This window comes from Entelurus aequoreus, linkage group LG14, assembly GCF_033978785.1.
Source record: "Entelurus aequoreus isolate RoL-2023_Sb linkage group LG14, RoL_Eaeq_v1.1, whole genome shotgun sequence".
NCBI classification, from domain to species: Eukaryota; Metazoa; Chordata; class Actinopteri; order Syngnathiformes; family Syngnathidae; genus Entelurus; species Entelurus aequoreus.
This window is the reverse complement of record NC_084744.1, coordinates 14,804,423-14,819,029: the sequence shown is the minus strand read 5'-3', so window position 1 is coordinate 14,819,029 and position 14,607 is coordinate 14,804,423. Positions and strand designations below refer to the sequence as shown.

Here is a 14,607-nt window from a genome sequence, read left to right as displayed (position 1 = left end):
TAAGAGTCTAAAGAGCACGTTGGCCTTTTGATGGGAAATTAGAGGGGGAAAAAAAAACTTGACAAAACAATCAACCTGACAACGTATTATGCAGATTCTGCAGGATGGAGTCTTTCATCCAAAAATAGCATGTTGATAAGTTAATGTTTGTTTATAAAACAGGCAGGCTCGTTGTTAACTTGAATATGTTAATGGTGTTTAATAAAACATGTTAAGTGCTTGAATGTCTGTACTCATGCAAAATTCATTAATATAGATTTTTTTATTGACTCATGATTCACGAAATTCACAGCAACAGTGTTATTAAAGGCCTACTGAAAGCCACTACTACAGACCACGCAGTCTGATAGATTATATATCAATGATGAAATCTTAACATTGCAACACATGCCAATACGGCCGGGTTAACTTATAAAGTGCAATTTTAAATTTCCCGCGAAACTTCCGGTTGAAAACGTCTATGTATGATGACGTATGTGCGTGACGTCAATGGTTGAAACGGAAGTATTCGGACACCATTGTATCCAATACAAAAAGCTCTGTTTTCATGGCAAAATTCCACAGTATTCTGGACATCTGTGTTGGTGAATCTTTTGCAATTTGTTTAATGAACAATGAAGACTGCAAAGAAGAAAGCTGTAGGTGGGATCGGTGTATTAGCGGCTGGCTGCAGCAACACAACCAGGAGGACTTTGACTTGGATAGCAGACGCGCTATCCGATGCTAGCCGCCGACCGCATTGATGATCGGGTGAAGTCCTTCGTCGCTCCGTCGATTGCTGGAACGCAGGTGAGCACGGGTGTTGATGAGCAGATGAGGGCTGGCTGGCGTAGGTGGATAGCTAATGTTTTTAGCATAGCTCTGTGAGGTCCCGTAGCTAAGTTAGCTTCAATGGCGTCGTTAGCCACAGCATTGTTAAGCTTCGCCAGGCTGGAAAGCATTAACCGTGTAGTTACAGGTCCATGGTTTAATAGTATTGTTGATTTTCTGTCTATCCTTCCAGTCAGGGGTTTATTTATTTTGTTTCTATCTGCAGTTAAGCCGATGCTATCACGTAAGCTCCGTAGCTAAAGTGCTTCGCCGATGTATTGTCGTGGAGATAAAAGTCACTGTGAATGTCCATTTCGCGTTCTCGACTCTCATTTTCAAGAGGATATAGTATCCGAGGTGGTTTAAAATACAAATCTGTGATCCACAATAGAAAAAGGAGAAAGTGTGGAATCCAATGAGCCAGCTTGTACCTAAGTTACGGTCAGAGCGAAAAATGATACGTCCTGCACTGCACTCTAGTCCTTCACTCTCACGTTCCTCATCCACAAATCTTTCATCCTCGCTCAAATTAATGGGGTAATCGTCGCTTTCTCGGTCCGAATCGCTCTCGCTGCTGGTGTAAACAATGGGGAAATGTGAGGAGCCTTTCAACCTGCGACGTCACGCTACTTCCGGTACAGGCAAGGCTTTTCTTTATCAGCGACCAAAAGTTGCGAACTTTATCGTCGATGTTCTCTACTAAATCCTTTCAGCAAAAATATGGCAATATCGCGAAATGATCAAGTATGACACATAGAATGGCTCTGCTATCCCCGTTTAAATAAAAAAAATCATTTCAGTAGGCCTTTAATACAATTGAAATGTTTAATCGTTTGACACCTATAAAGGAGTCTATTCGAATGAAGTGTCAACAGTAAGTGTACACCACCTGCTACTACAGTACCTCATCATCTGTGTCTGATTGTCGCGTAGCCAGTAGAAAGGAGATAGTGCCATCGTTAGCGTTCATTGTCGTGTAGCCAGTAGAAAGGAGGTAGTGCCATCGTTAGCGTTCATTGTCAACTCCAAAAGTCTGCTTATCTCAATGTGTAGTTACAGCAAAGGCTGCTACACCATGCATGAAGGCATGGAAGTAGTACCTTGTTTTATTCAACACGGCCGTGGCTCTAGGCCTCCGGCAGGGAAAATACCTCATCAACATCACGTTAACCTCTTCGGTCCTCATCTTGTGTGCCGTCTACTGCTTAGAGGTGCAGACGACCCGGAGCTGTTTCTTTCCTCACTTTTGCCTGTGTGTTGACAACACAAGGGATCTAATCTATCAGCACTAATTGCCGGCTTTCCCTCAACACCACTCACTTGAAATAGAATCAGTCGCGTAATAAAACGACACTTATATGAAAAGCAGTAAAGACAGGTTGTTCGTCTTTTCGGACGGCATTTCCAATTTTCTACCTGCTCCCGTTTGATTTCAGGTCCTGTCGGCAGCGTTTGCCGTCAGTCTCTTTGCATTATTGATGAGAGTATATCTTCATGGCTGGGCCAGAGCTTGAAACAATGACAACATTCGAATAAAAATTAGCCTGTTTTTTTTTTTTGTCATCAGCCTGCTCTAATTAATTATTGGCAGCCTGAAGACTACCAGAGAGGAATCCGACATAATGAACACCAAGATGACAGGAAACAGGAAATGTATAATTAAAAAGCGACAGTCTAGTGCAATACATCCCTTTTTAGATTGATTATCAGTGATGTTTTAAGCTTTGTTTCTTTGAGCCTCCTTTTGATTGGTCTCAACTAACCTGCCCTTGTTTTTGTTACCAGGGTTCACCTGTTACCTGTCCAACCGCATTGTGTTTCCCTTCTGTTTCAGGCTGATGATTTGAAAAGCTCAAGAACAAGTGTAAATGTGGGGAGAAAAAAAAACACTGGTTGATGGAAATGGTTGATTATTTTGCATATTGAAAATCAGTGGCGGGCCGTGCGTTTCCCACCTAGGCCTTCAGTGATGTCCGACTTCAATGATTACCTCTCAAAATACCATAATTGATGTCACCACATGACCATTGCTGGAGAAATACTATACAGAAACACATTTAAGCCCTACTGAGCATTGAATCACCTCAACAGTGTACAAAACGGGTTATTTTCTGGCGCATTTAAAAATCAATTAACCCACATCAGCAATTGAAACATATCTTATGTGGTACTATGGGGCGAGGGTCACCACTTTGTGAACAAATGCGTGAGAAAATTGTCGAACAGTTTAAGAACAACATTTCTCAATGAGCTATTGCAAGGAATTTAGGGATTTCACCATCTAAGGTCCGTAATATCATCAAACGATTCAGAGGATCTGGAGAAATCACTGCACGTAAGTGATGATATTACGGACCTTCGATCCCTCAGGTGTTACTGCATCAAAAAGGGACATCCGTGTGTAAAGGATATCACCACATGGGTTCAGAAACACTTCAAAAAACCACTGTCAGTAACTACAGTTTGTCGCTACATCTGTAAGTGCAAGTTAAAACTCTACTGCTCAAAGCGAAAGCCATTTATCAACAACACCCCGAAACACCGCCGGCTTCGCTGGGCCCGAGTTAATCTAAGATGGACTGGCCTGCCTGTAGTCCAGACCTGTCTCCCATTGAAAAGGTGTGGCGCAATATGAAGCCTAAAATATCACAATGGAGACACAACTTAAGCTGTCTATCAAGCAAGAATGGGAAAAATTCCACTTGAAAAGCTTCAAAAATTCACTGAGTGTTGTTAAAAGGAAAGGCCATGTAACACAGTGGTAAAAATGCCCCTGTGCAATGTGTTGCTGCCATTAAATTCTAAGTTAATGATTATTTGCAAAATAAAATTAAGTTTCTCAGTTGGAACATTAAATATCTTGTCTGCAGTGTTTTCAATTGAATATAAGTTGAAAAGGATTTGCGAATCATTGTATTCTGTTTTTATTTACGAATCACACAACATGCCAACTTCACTGGTTTTGGGTCTTGTAGGATGTTAGTAACATGCATTATATGTGAACAAAATATATAAAATGACACCAAAACGGGTCAATTCAATTTGTTTTAACCAGCCCCTAAGTCATCCAGCAGCTATGAAATTATAAAAGGACGTTGGTGTGTAATATTTTTTTTATCTCTGACCGTCCAAATATGTTAAAACGTACACGTAGGGCGATGGATTTGCTGTCACTCCTCTCTCACAGCCCTGTGTGGAACTGTGTCAGTTTGCGCATCTTTTTGAAATGTGCTAATTAAAACGTAGAATAGTGCTCCCGAAATGGTGATGAGTGTTGACAAATCACATTGCGTGTGCTGTATAATGCATTTCCATTTTCTCCTCCCAGTGTTGAGGGGGCATTGATGATCAGCATATATATATATATATATATATATATATATATATATATATATATATATATATATATATATATATATATATATATATATATATATATATATATATATATATATATATATATTCATTTTCAATGAAGACAGAGGCGCAATATGTATTGCACACCTTATTCAGCTCATTTAAAGGGGAACTGCACTTTTTTGGGAATTATGCCTATTGTTCATAATTATTATGAGACATGACGACGGATGTATTTTTTTAATGCATTCTAAATATTAAATAAATCACTTACCATACAATGTCTGCTGCCAAATGCTCGGATGTGTATATATTCTTTTTTCGATGAAGAATGACTCATAATCCTAGCAAAGAAAAAGGGGGTGGAACCAAGGGTCTTTTCGGGTCGTTCTCGCCATTTCCGGTTCTAAATTGGCTGTCAAAGTTTGCAACTTGTCGGAATACGTCCTCATTCATTTCATTTTTTCATTTTTATTTTTTTTTCATTTATTTATTTATTTCAGGCAATGACATAAAAAAATAATAATACATTTAAAAAAAAAAAAGTACAAAGTTGACAACACATAATAATATAAATTAATATAGTGCAAATACGTCCTCATTCTTCTACTATCCAGGTGATCTACAATGAAGTTTGATGAGCAAGGAAATGAGGAACCAGGCACACAAGCTTGTGATCATGGCGCCGCTATAAATAGTTTGTCTGTGTTAGCACCTATAATAACAATATCAGTAATACTTGGTTAAAATTCAAGTAACGCAATGTAAATGGAGTATTGTTGACACTTTTTGGATGTTTTTTTATTGGGTTTTATGGGCGGATAAGAGGACCTCCCTGTATTATTTCCGTTCATTTAAGAGTTAGAATGCATTAAAGAAACAAATCAATCCTTCATCATGTCTCTCATAATGATTGTGAACGATAGGCAAAATGTTTAGTAAATCAGTTTTGCGTGTGCTATCAGGTTTGCACATGTTTGAGTATGTGCAACCTTTTAGTAAATCAGGCCCTAAGTTGCAACACAAGCCCTCCTGCTACATCTTCTTATTCTCTGGCAGACCAAGTGCTTAGAAGGTGTGTTAAAAAAAATAAAACACCGGCGCCCCAGCTAACAAGTTTTTTAAAATAACACTTTTTTTTTAAACTTTCAAGCTAATTGTTATGCTTGAGGTTGCAAACAAAAATTGCTCTATGAGCCTCCCCACTGCTAGTTGGCATCGCAAATGTCACAGTGAACCCTCTAAGGTCCGGTCAAAACATGCAGTGTCTCACTCGCTAGTATTAGCTAATAGTTAGCGAGACATAACTTTGTTTTTCCAACTGTTAGATTGAAGAAAGTGAGTGTGAAAAAGAGTGCTGAGAATTTAGAAGAAGAAACAGATGGTATTCATTGAAATAAAGAAAGAAATGATGGAAAAACTCGGCGGAGGTGTGCGTGTAGCCGACTTGACAAAGCCGTACGGGCATAGCCCCGAATTAGTAAATAAAAGCTAAAATAACGCCAGCAAAGGTGTTAACATTTTTTTTTTATGAGAATATGGAGAATATGTTAATGATGTGTTTGATGGAGAAGCAGCTGGAAGGGGATACTATAGAAGTCAGTTCTACAAGGTAATTGCTGTACATTATTACTCCATAAAACTTCTGCAGTTGTTTGTAGTACATTCTATTGTATGGTTTTTGATACAATATTCGTTATCTAGAAGTTAAGTTTTCTTATCAGAGAGCATGTTACATGTTAAAAATTTAGCGATTTTCCGGGGCCTCACAGGGATTAATTGCATTTTATTCACTCCAATAGGAAACTTTGTGTTACGGGTGTACAGGGGAAGAAGACGGCCCAGACAGCAGGGATGTTGTTTTAGCTCTATATTACATATACACTACCGTTCAAAAGTTTGGGGTCACATTGAAATGTCCTTATTTTTGAAGGAAAAGCACTGTACTTTTCAATGAAGATAACTTTAAACTAGTCTTAACTTTAAAGAAATACACTCTATACATTGCTAATGTGGTAAATGACTATTCTAGCTGCAAATGTCTGGTTTTTGGTGCAATATCTACATAGGTGTATAGAGGCCCATTTCCAGCAACTATCACTCCAGTGTTCTAATGGTACAATGTGTTTGCTCATTGGCTCAGAAGGCTAATTGATGATTAGAAAACCCTTGTGCAATCATGTTCACACATCTGAAAACAGTTTAGCTCGTTACAGAAGCTACAAAACTGACCTTCCTTTGAGCAGATTGAGTTTCTGGAGCATCACATTTGTGGGGTCAATTAAACGCTCAAAATGGCCAGAAAAAGAGAACTTTCATCTGAAACTCAACAGTCTATTCTTGTTCTTAGAAATGAAGGCTAGTCCACAAAATTGTTTGGGTGACCCCAAACTTTTGAACGGTAGTGTATATATATATATATATATATATATATATATATATATATATATATATATATATATATATATATATATATATATATATATATATATATATATATATATACACACACACACAATATGCAATGAGGCGTGTCACTAAACCAAAATGTATATGTGTGCGACTATGCGTAGTGATGATGTGTTGAGTGTTACCGGGAGTTGTTGAAGGTGCGTGTTGAGTGATAGGCGGAAGTCCAAGAGGGGAAAGGCAGGCTTGGAGGTCCGTGAGCAGGCGTGAGGTCAAGGGCAGGAGAGAGGCGTCAAAGGTCCATGTCCAGGCGGGAGGTCGAGATCTAAAAGTGGCAGCCAGGGAACCAGAGGGGAACACAGGGAGACGAGACACACAGCTCGCAATCAGGGGACGGAGGAATGCGACACGGGACACAATGATGATGACGGGGAAAGAACACAAGGAGAGAGAGAGAGAGAGCATAGAGCTTGATAAGACGGCTTAATGTTCGGGAACAAGTAGCTACGTTCTGGCCCGGAACGCAGATTTGCACTGTCTTAAGAAGGCAGGAAGCTCATCAGCGACGGGTGTGTTGAGTGCCTCCAAGAGCACACCTGCCGCGCTCTTGGAGGTGCGCCCAGCGCAGCGCACAGATGAATGCGCACTGGGGTGCCCCCGGGCCATGACAGTTTGATTTAAAATAACAGTATTTTGGATAATGAGCTCTGTCACAGAACTAATTAACCTCGTAAGCTAAGGTAAGGTATGGGAAACACTGTGACCATACATCAATGACCACGTAGACAAAAAGCTTTGTTTTCCTTTCCATTTTCTAATGATTTACAACATTTTATTTTTTTTGCAAAAAACAAAACAAATACGTGTATACTGTAATATATAACACAATATCTTTTTTCACCTTAAACGCATTTATTGGTGCTGTCAAACGTGAGTATGGGAAAATAAAATTCCAGTGCTTACCACATGTCGGATTAAAATGAGGCCCTGCCTTTTTGGTGTAATCTTGTTGACAAACCACTCTCAAGGACATGGATATTGCAGGTGCTACAGGTGATAGATGCAGCCGCCCGAGTCAGGGAGATTTATTGTAACACAATCTCGCCTTTTTCCTTACAACAACAAGCCGGCCTTGAGACATCCCTCCAAAACAGCTTTCCTGCTTGTGGGAGGTAAAGTCTGTGGTGTAGAGGCGGCTCGGGTTTGAAGAGTGGGCTCACTTGTCCTGGCTTAACTGGCTGGAATCTCCCGCTGATGCTTGGATCTAGACGGGCTTAACTGGTGCCGCTGTCCAGCGAGGAGAAGCCGGGGAAAGCCTGTCTAGGAGGCTTTATGGACGGTACACTCACCTATCGCTTTCTGTTCCTTACATAATTGTAAGAAAACAAGGTACAGATTGCCAGTCAATCTTTTTTCTAGCAAGGAACCTAATGGCAAATTTAAGTCATTATTGTAAAGAAGAACATAGCAGTTTTAAATAGGTACCCCACTAGTGTATTGGACAAAATTTAGCCTTGATGCTAGACAGTTTATAGACTAGACCGGGGGTCGGCAACCCGCGGCTCTAGAGCCGCATGCGGCTCTTTAGCGCCACCCTAGTGGCTCTCTGGAGATTTTTCAAAAATGTATGAAGAATGGAAAAAGATGAGGGGAAAAAATGTATTTTTTTGTTTTAGTATGGTTTCTGTAGGAGGACAAACATGACACAAACCTCCCTAATTGTTATAAATCACACTGTTTATATTAAATATGCTTCACTCATTCGAGTATTTGGCGAGCGCCGTTTTTTCCTACTTATTTTGGCGGTCCTTGAACTCACCGTATAGTTTGTTTACATGTATAAATTTCTCCGACTTTCTAGGACGTGTTTTATGCCACTTTTTCTGTCTCATTTTGTCCACCACACTTTTAACGTCGTGCGTGAGTGCACAAAGGTGAGTTTTGTTGATGTTATTGACTTGTGTGGAGTGCTAATCAGACATATTTAGTCACTGCATGACTGCAAGCTAATCGATGCTAACATGCTATTTAGGCTAGCGATATGTACATATTGCATCATTATGCCTCATTTGTAGCTATATTTGAGCTCATTTAGTTTCATTTAAGTCCTCTTAATTAAATTTATATCTCATGACACATGTAATATGGCTTTTAATTTTTTGCGGCTCCAGACAGATTTTTTTTTGTATTTTTGGTCCAATATGGCTCTTTCAACATTTTGGGTTGCCGACCCCTGGACTAGACTTAGACTTAGACTTCCTTTTTATTGTCATTCAAATTTGAACTTTACAGCACAGATAAGAACGACATTTCGTTACATAAGCTCATGGTAGTGCAGGATAAAAAAGCAATAACGTTCATATATAAATAAATATATAAATATAAATAATATATAAATATACATATAAAATAAATAAATGTATATAAATATATATCAATAAATAAATAGATTACTGTACAGAACACTAAATTGCACTTTTTCACATGCGTCCACGTTTGTGGATGTATGTTATATTGTCTTTTTTATTCCAGCGAGTTAATCCATTTTGGGGGGAGTTGAGGGGATAATTTAATTATGATGCGTTCAAGAGTCTTACGGCCTGAGGGAAGAAGCTGTTACAGAACCTGGAGGTTCTGCTTCGGAGGCTGCGGAACCTCTTTCTAGAGTCCAGCACTGAAAACAGTCCTTGGTGGGGGTGGGAGGAGTCTTTGCAGATTTTCTGAGCCCTGGTCAGGCAGCGGCTTTTTACGATCTCCTGGATAGGAGGAAGAGGAGTCCTGATGATCTTTGAATCATTTCATAATCTTATAATTTTAGTGTTTTGCGTTTGTCTACACCTGTTTCCGAGAAGCACTATTGTGTAGTTTAGCCACTTGTTACGTATTCGCTACATTAGCATAGCTATGTCCGCTACAGTGCTCACATTACACTCACATGTCTATGGATGTTTGTATTCTCAGGGCAATAAATCAATCGCAAGACCGTTCAGATTGTCGTAGAAGACAGTTTGCATGTTCTCCCCGTGACTGCGTGGGTTTCCTCCTGGTACTCCGGCTTCCTCCCACCTCCAAAGACATGCACCTGGGGATAGGTTGATTGGCAACACTAAATTGGCCCTAGTGTGTGAATGTGAGTGTGAATGTTGTCTGTCTAGCTGTGTTGGCCCTGCGATGAGGTGGCGACTTGTCCAGGGTGTACCCCGCCTTCCGCCCGATTGTAGCTGAGATAGGCTCCAGCGCCCCCCACGGCCCCGAAGGGAATAAGCGGTAGAAAATGGATGGATGGATGGATGGACATTAAGCCACTAATCCAGGGGTGTCAAAGTAATTTTAGCTCAGGGGCCGCATGGAGGAAAATCTATTCCCAATGTGGCTCAAAGATGTGTGTCGCCTATCTACTCACCGGCGGCCGGACTTTACTGTTATTATTGTCTCTCCTGACTTATTAATATACTTGCTAATTTCCTCTTTTTAGCTGGTTACTCTCTGCTGTAACACAGTTCCTATTAGCCTTCTGTTGAAATGTACAAAGCATTTATTATTTTCTTGTTTAACTACGTCACATCCAAGCTAGCTTAGCGCTGCTGTTAGCATGGCTCGTCCTCTCCTCTCCCCTTCTATGCGTGTCCACGCTAACCCAGCTAACACATAACATAAGATATTGTTTGCTAATGGTTCTCCTGAGGTTGGTTAGAACCAAACCTAGAGCAAACGTTTACAGAACATTAGCAATAAATTCCGCATTTTAGAACTGTCTGTATTACTTTATTTAACATACGTAAGTAATCGATGTTTGGACATTTGTCCATCGATCTGTGAATTGCCCACGTTCTAATAGTTATGCATCGGATAATCCATCATTTTTTCCACCTCTATTCACTGGACACTCTTCTTGTAACAGTATAAATAGTTGGGGCTTTGGCACCAGCATCTCGACTAGTTATGACCCCTCCAAGTCTATGAGCCCGATACTAATATTTTGGTACCGGTTTCAATATTTCAATACTTTTCGGTACTTTTCTAAAAAAAAAGGGGACCACAAAAAATTGCATTATTGGCTGTATTTTCACAACATTTTTTAGGGTACATTAAACATATGTTTCTTATTGCAAGTTTGTTCTTAAATAAAATAGTGAACATACAAGACAACTTGTCGTGTATTAGTAAGCAAGCAAACAAAGACTCCTAATTTAGCTCCTGATGTATGCAGTAACATATTGTGTCATTTATCATTCTATTTTTTTTTTAATTATTAAGGACAAGTGGTAGAAAATGAATTATTAATCTACTTGTTCATTTACTGTTAATATCTGCTTACTTTCTCTTTTAACATGTTCTATCTACACTTCTGTTAAAATGTAATAATCACTTATTCTTCTGTTGTTTGATACTTTACATTATTTTTGGATGATACCACAAATTTGGGTATCAATCCGATACCAAGTAGTTACTGGATCATACATTGGTAATATTCAAAGTCCTCATGTGTCCAGGGACATATTTCCTGAGTTTATAAACATAACATAAACAAGACAAAAAACAAAAGAAGATGTTGTGATGCCAAAAAATATCGACGTAATCATAGTAGTATCGACTAGATACGCTACTGTACTTAGTATCATTACAGTGGATGTTAGGTGTAGATGGTGGGTAGTGGACCGTTAATTTTCAGAGGCGGTCTAGTACCGAATATGATTCATTAGTATCGTGATACTATACTAGTATCGGTATACCGTACAACCCTACCATGAGCACGAGCTGATGAAGTCTGCTTCCAAGACAAACTGAACAGTACAGTTTTGTTCGATTGAAGGCCCCGAGATTATACGGACATGCCAACAGCAGCATCATTCTAGCAGGGCTGCCAAGTTTCCGAAAATGACAAGAGTGAGACTTTCGTGGCATGAGGCGTTTGAACATTTTTTTTACCTTTTTTTAACACCGATTTGGCCGGTTTTAACATCGATATATACTTAAGACTTGATCCTCTGACCTCCAACAGCTCTACCCACACTGTGTCCTCCTAATCCTGGTCTTAATTAACCAGAAGTTAAAATTAAAATCATCTCCACTGTTTTCTCAGCTGGCTCCTTTGTCTCATCCTCTGCATCTGTGCTCTCAATTTGTATCTTTTCTACATCTCTGTCCATCCTCACTGTCCTCAATCTCTTCTGATCTCTCTTCATCTTCAAGTGTTGCCAACTCCCCAGTAAGGAAAGTAGCTATTGGCTGTCATAAAAGTTGCTCGAAGTCGCTATAAATAACATCATTGGCTCATTTGCATAATCGATTACAATGGACGCTACAGGAGAGGTATAACATGGTGGGAGACATAAAAAAGTGGGTTAAAAACGGCAAATTATGTTTAGAATTGGGAATTGTAATTTTCTTTTGTTGATTCTTAGCTTAGTCGTAATTTTTTTGTTTTACATCGTTAAATGTTAGAGTATCAAATTTGATCAAAAGACTAAAGGCTTGTGATATTCACGAACAAACCAAATCTATTGACTGACCATTACATAAACGACAAGGTTGAAGCATGACAGCATTTACATTAATCTCACTCTGCAAACCAAGGTTGAAACAGCAGCAGCTTTGCAGAGTGGGTCTGCATCTCCTATTTGTTCAGACTGGAATGGATCGGACTTTATTGTCATTGCACCTAAAAGTATGACAAAGTGTGTTTTTAGTACAAGCTGTCCAAGAGCAGATATTTAGTAAATAGAGGAACCGCCTGTGAGGAAAGGGCTCAGCTGCCGCTTGTACTTTGAGGACATTAGAGTGATACGCACTTTCATGTCTCTAAAACATCCAAAAAAGTGGTTAGACTTGTCGCTCGTCGCTTTTTAGAAAGAAAGTCACTAAGGCTATGTCTACACTAAGCCGGATTACCCCTTAAACAAATAATTATTTAGCCTAAGCCCTGTTTCGGCCACACTAAATCATCGTTTAAGTTTCCCCTCCTTGGATAATCTTTTACACGGGTAAGTGCACCGTCTATTTCTTGAATCTCTGGCTCTTAGCTTTGTGTGGACTCATTGATCGTTTACAAACTGAGTTCGGAGAGGAAGTGGCACGAGAAAGACCGCGCCCCACACAGGAAGTGACGTCAGAAAGAACGCGCCACAGCCAGCTTCATAATAAAGCGGTTTTGTAACTCGGAGCTAACCACTGCAAATATGGAGGCGAGTCATCCAGACATGACTGTGTTTCTCCTTCCGTCTGTACAGACGCTTGTGGAAATCACACATGAATACCTTAAGAGAAAGCGATTGCAGCTATTTGGGATACAACACTTCTCAGACGGCAAGAAAACTTTCGCATGTCCAGGTCAGCTGTGATTCTACTTACCGAAAAACTTCGTCCATTTGTCGAAGGAGAGACAAAGAGAATGCGGGCTCCCATGGATGTGATTATAAAAAAGGTAGCATGTGTTTTGTATTACCTGGCCGTCGAGGGAAGACTGCGGAAAACGGCGAATGCTTTTGGACTGGCAAAGCAGACTGTATCAGTTATTGTCCTCCATGTATGTCGCGGACTCAACGTCTAGGTCCAGAGTATATAAAGTCACCAAAAACGAATGGACAATGGAGGTGAAGACAAAAGAGTGAGGAGTGTCCTGACCTGATATCTAGATCCCTAGATTGATTGATGTAAAATGTTCTTCATCACATTGTTTACTTTCACATGTCCATTAAAAATATGATTAGTTTATGATGGCTCAGGTGTGATTCACTACAATAGGGCCCCACAGCATACTGGATTCTAGTTAATTGACATACCACAACACTGGATATTGTTCAGATAAGTTACATTTAACAACTTGCACACAAAGCAACACTGGAGGTGACTATGACATGTGCATTTTCCGCGAATACGTACTAGCTTGCAAGGTGGATAAGGTTAGGTGGGATTAACCCTGGATAACCTTAGCCGGCTTAGTGTAGAAGGGGCCTAAGAGGAGTTGGAAAGATACTAGATTTAGCGATAAAGTCGGCAAGTTGAAAACACTGCACTGAGGTGTGAGTGAAAGATAGAGGCTTCAAGACCCGCCTTAGCTTTCTTCTGATTGGTTTACATTGCGTGGTGCCTTTTGTGGTTGGCTAGATTTCGGCACAATCATTTATGGATTGGTCTGGGATCGGTTGTTTTCGTCAATCAATCAGTAAACAAACTACAAAATCTTGCCGGGAAAAAAGTGTATTAATATAAAAAAATATAGAGTAGTGAATGGGGAAATATAAGCGGGAGAAATGTCGAGTGTGGCTTGGGGTGTGAGAAGGGGTTTAATTGCGTGACTCTCACACTCAAAGCGTGAGGCTTGGCAGCCCTGTGCTGGGTAGCCTATTCGCAAAGGAAAAACTAATTTATCTTACAGCTTCCACAGCTTTTGTTTTAGAATGCGAGATATTTTATTAACGACGTCATGCAAACTTTAAAAGTTAACATGTGAGTAATGTTTCTCTCAAAAGTGGAACAACCAAGTGAGGAAATTATTTTTCTCACGTTTGGTGTCACAAACATGCTCAGCAGAACATGTTAATATTGGAATATCAACGCACAATAGGTGTCATAACAGGCTACCACTACCTGCTGTGATTTCACATTCATTGTTTGTTGTTACTCTCTGGGGTTATATCCAACTATTCATGTTCTATAAGACTTGTCCTAATTAGGGTCACAAGCGAGCAGGAGCCTTTTCGAACTGACTTCGGGCAATCAGAATCAAAATCAGAATCAGAAGTACTTTATTAATCCCCAAGGGGAAATTAAGATTTTTAGCACAATCCCATTCAAGAGCAGACAAACATTACAGGGAGACAGAAAGCCAACTTCCGGTGCCCCTTACAAAAAAGGTGAGAAACAGGTAAATGTAGGGGAGAGGAGGGGTGAGAAAAAAAACAAAAGCAAAATATTCAGTCAAAGCCTGGGCCCTTGGAGGGGTCCAGACTGATGCCAAGGGGGGAAAAAACCTCATAGCCATAGCACACATACACAAGAGGCCCGATTCCCAGCCAATCACAGGTCACA

General features: G+C 39.9%; 1 long non-coding RNA gene across 1 annotated transcript in view; it reads right to left on the bottom strand.

Moving 5' to 3' along the window:
* Positions 1 to 6,764: 6,764 nt before the first annotated feature.
* LOC133664425 (uncharacterized) overlaps positions 6,765 to 14,607 on the bottom strand; it is a 34,643-nt gene continuing 26,800 nt past the window's right edge. The window contains exon 3 of the long non-coding RNA XR_009828581.1: positions 6,765 to 6,901. This is a non-coding gene — a long non-coding RNA (uncharacterized LOC133664425). The remainder of the gene's footprint in view (positions 6,902 to 14,607) is intronic.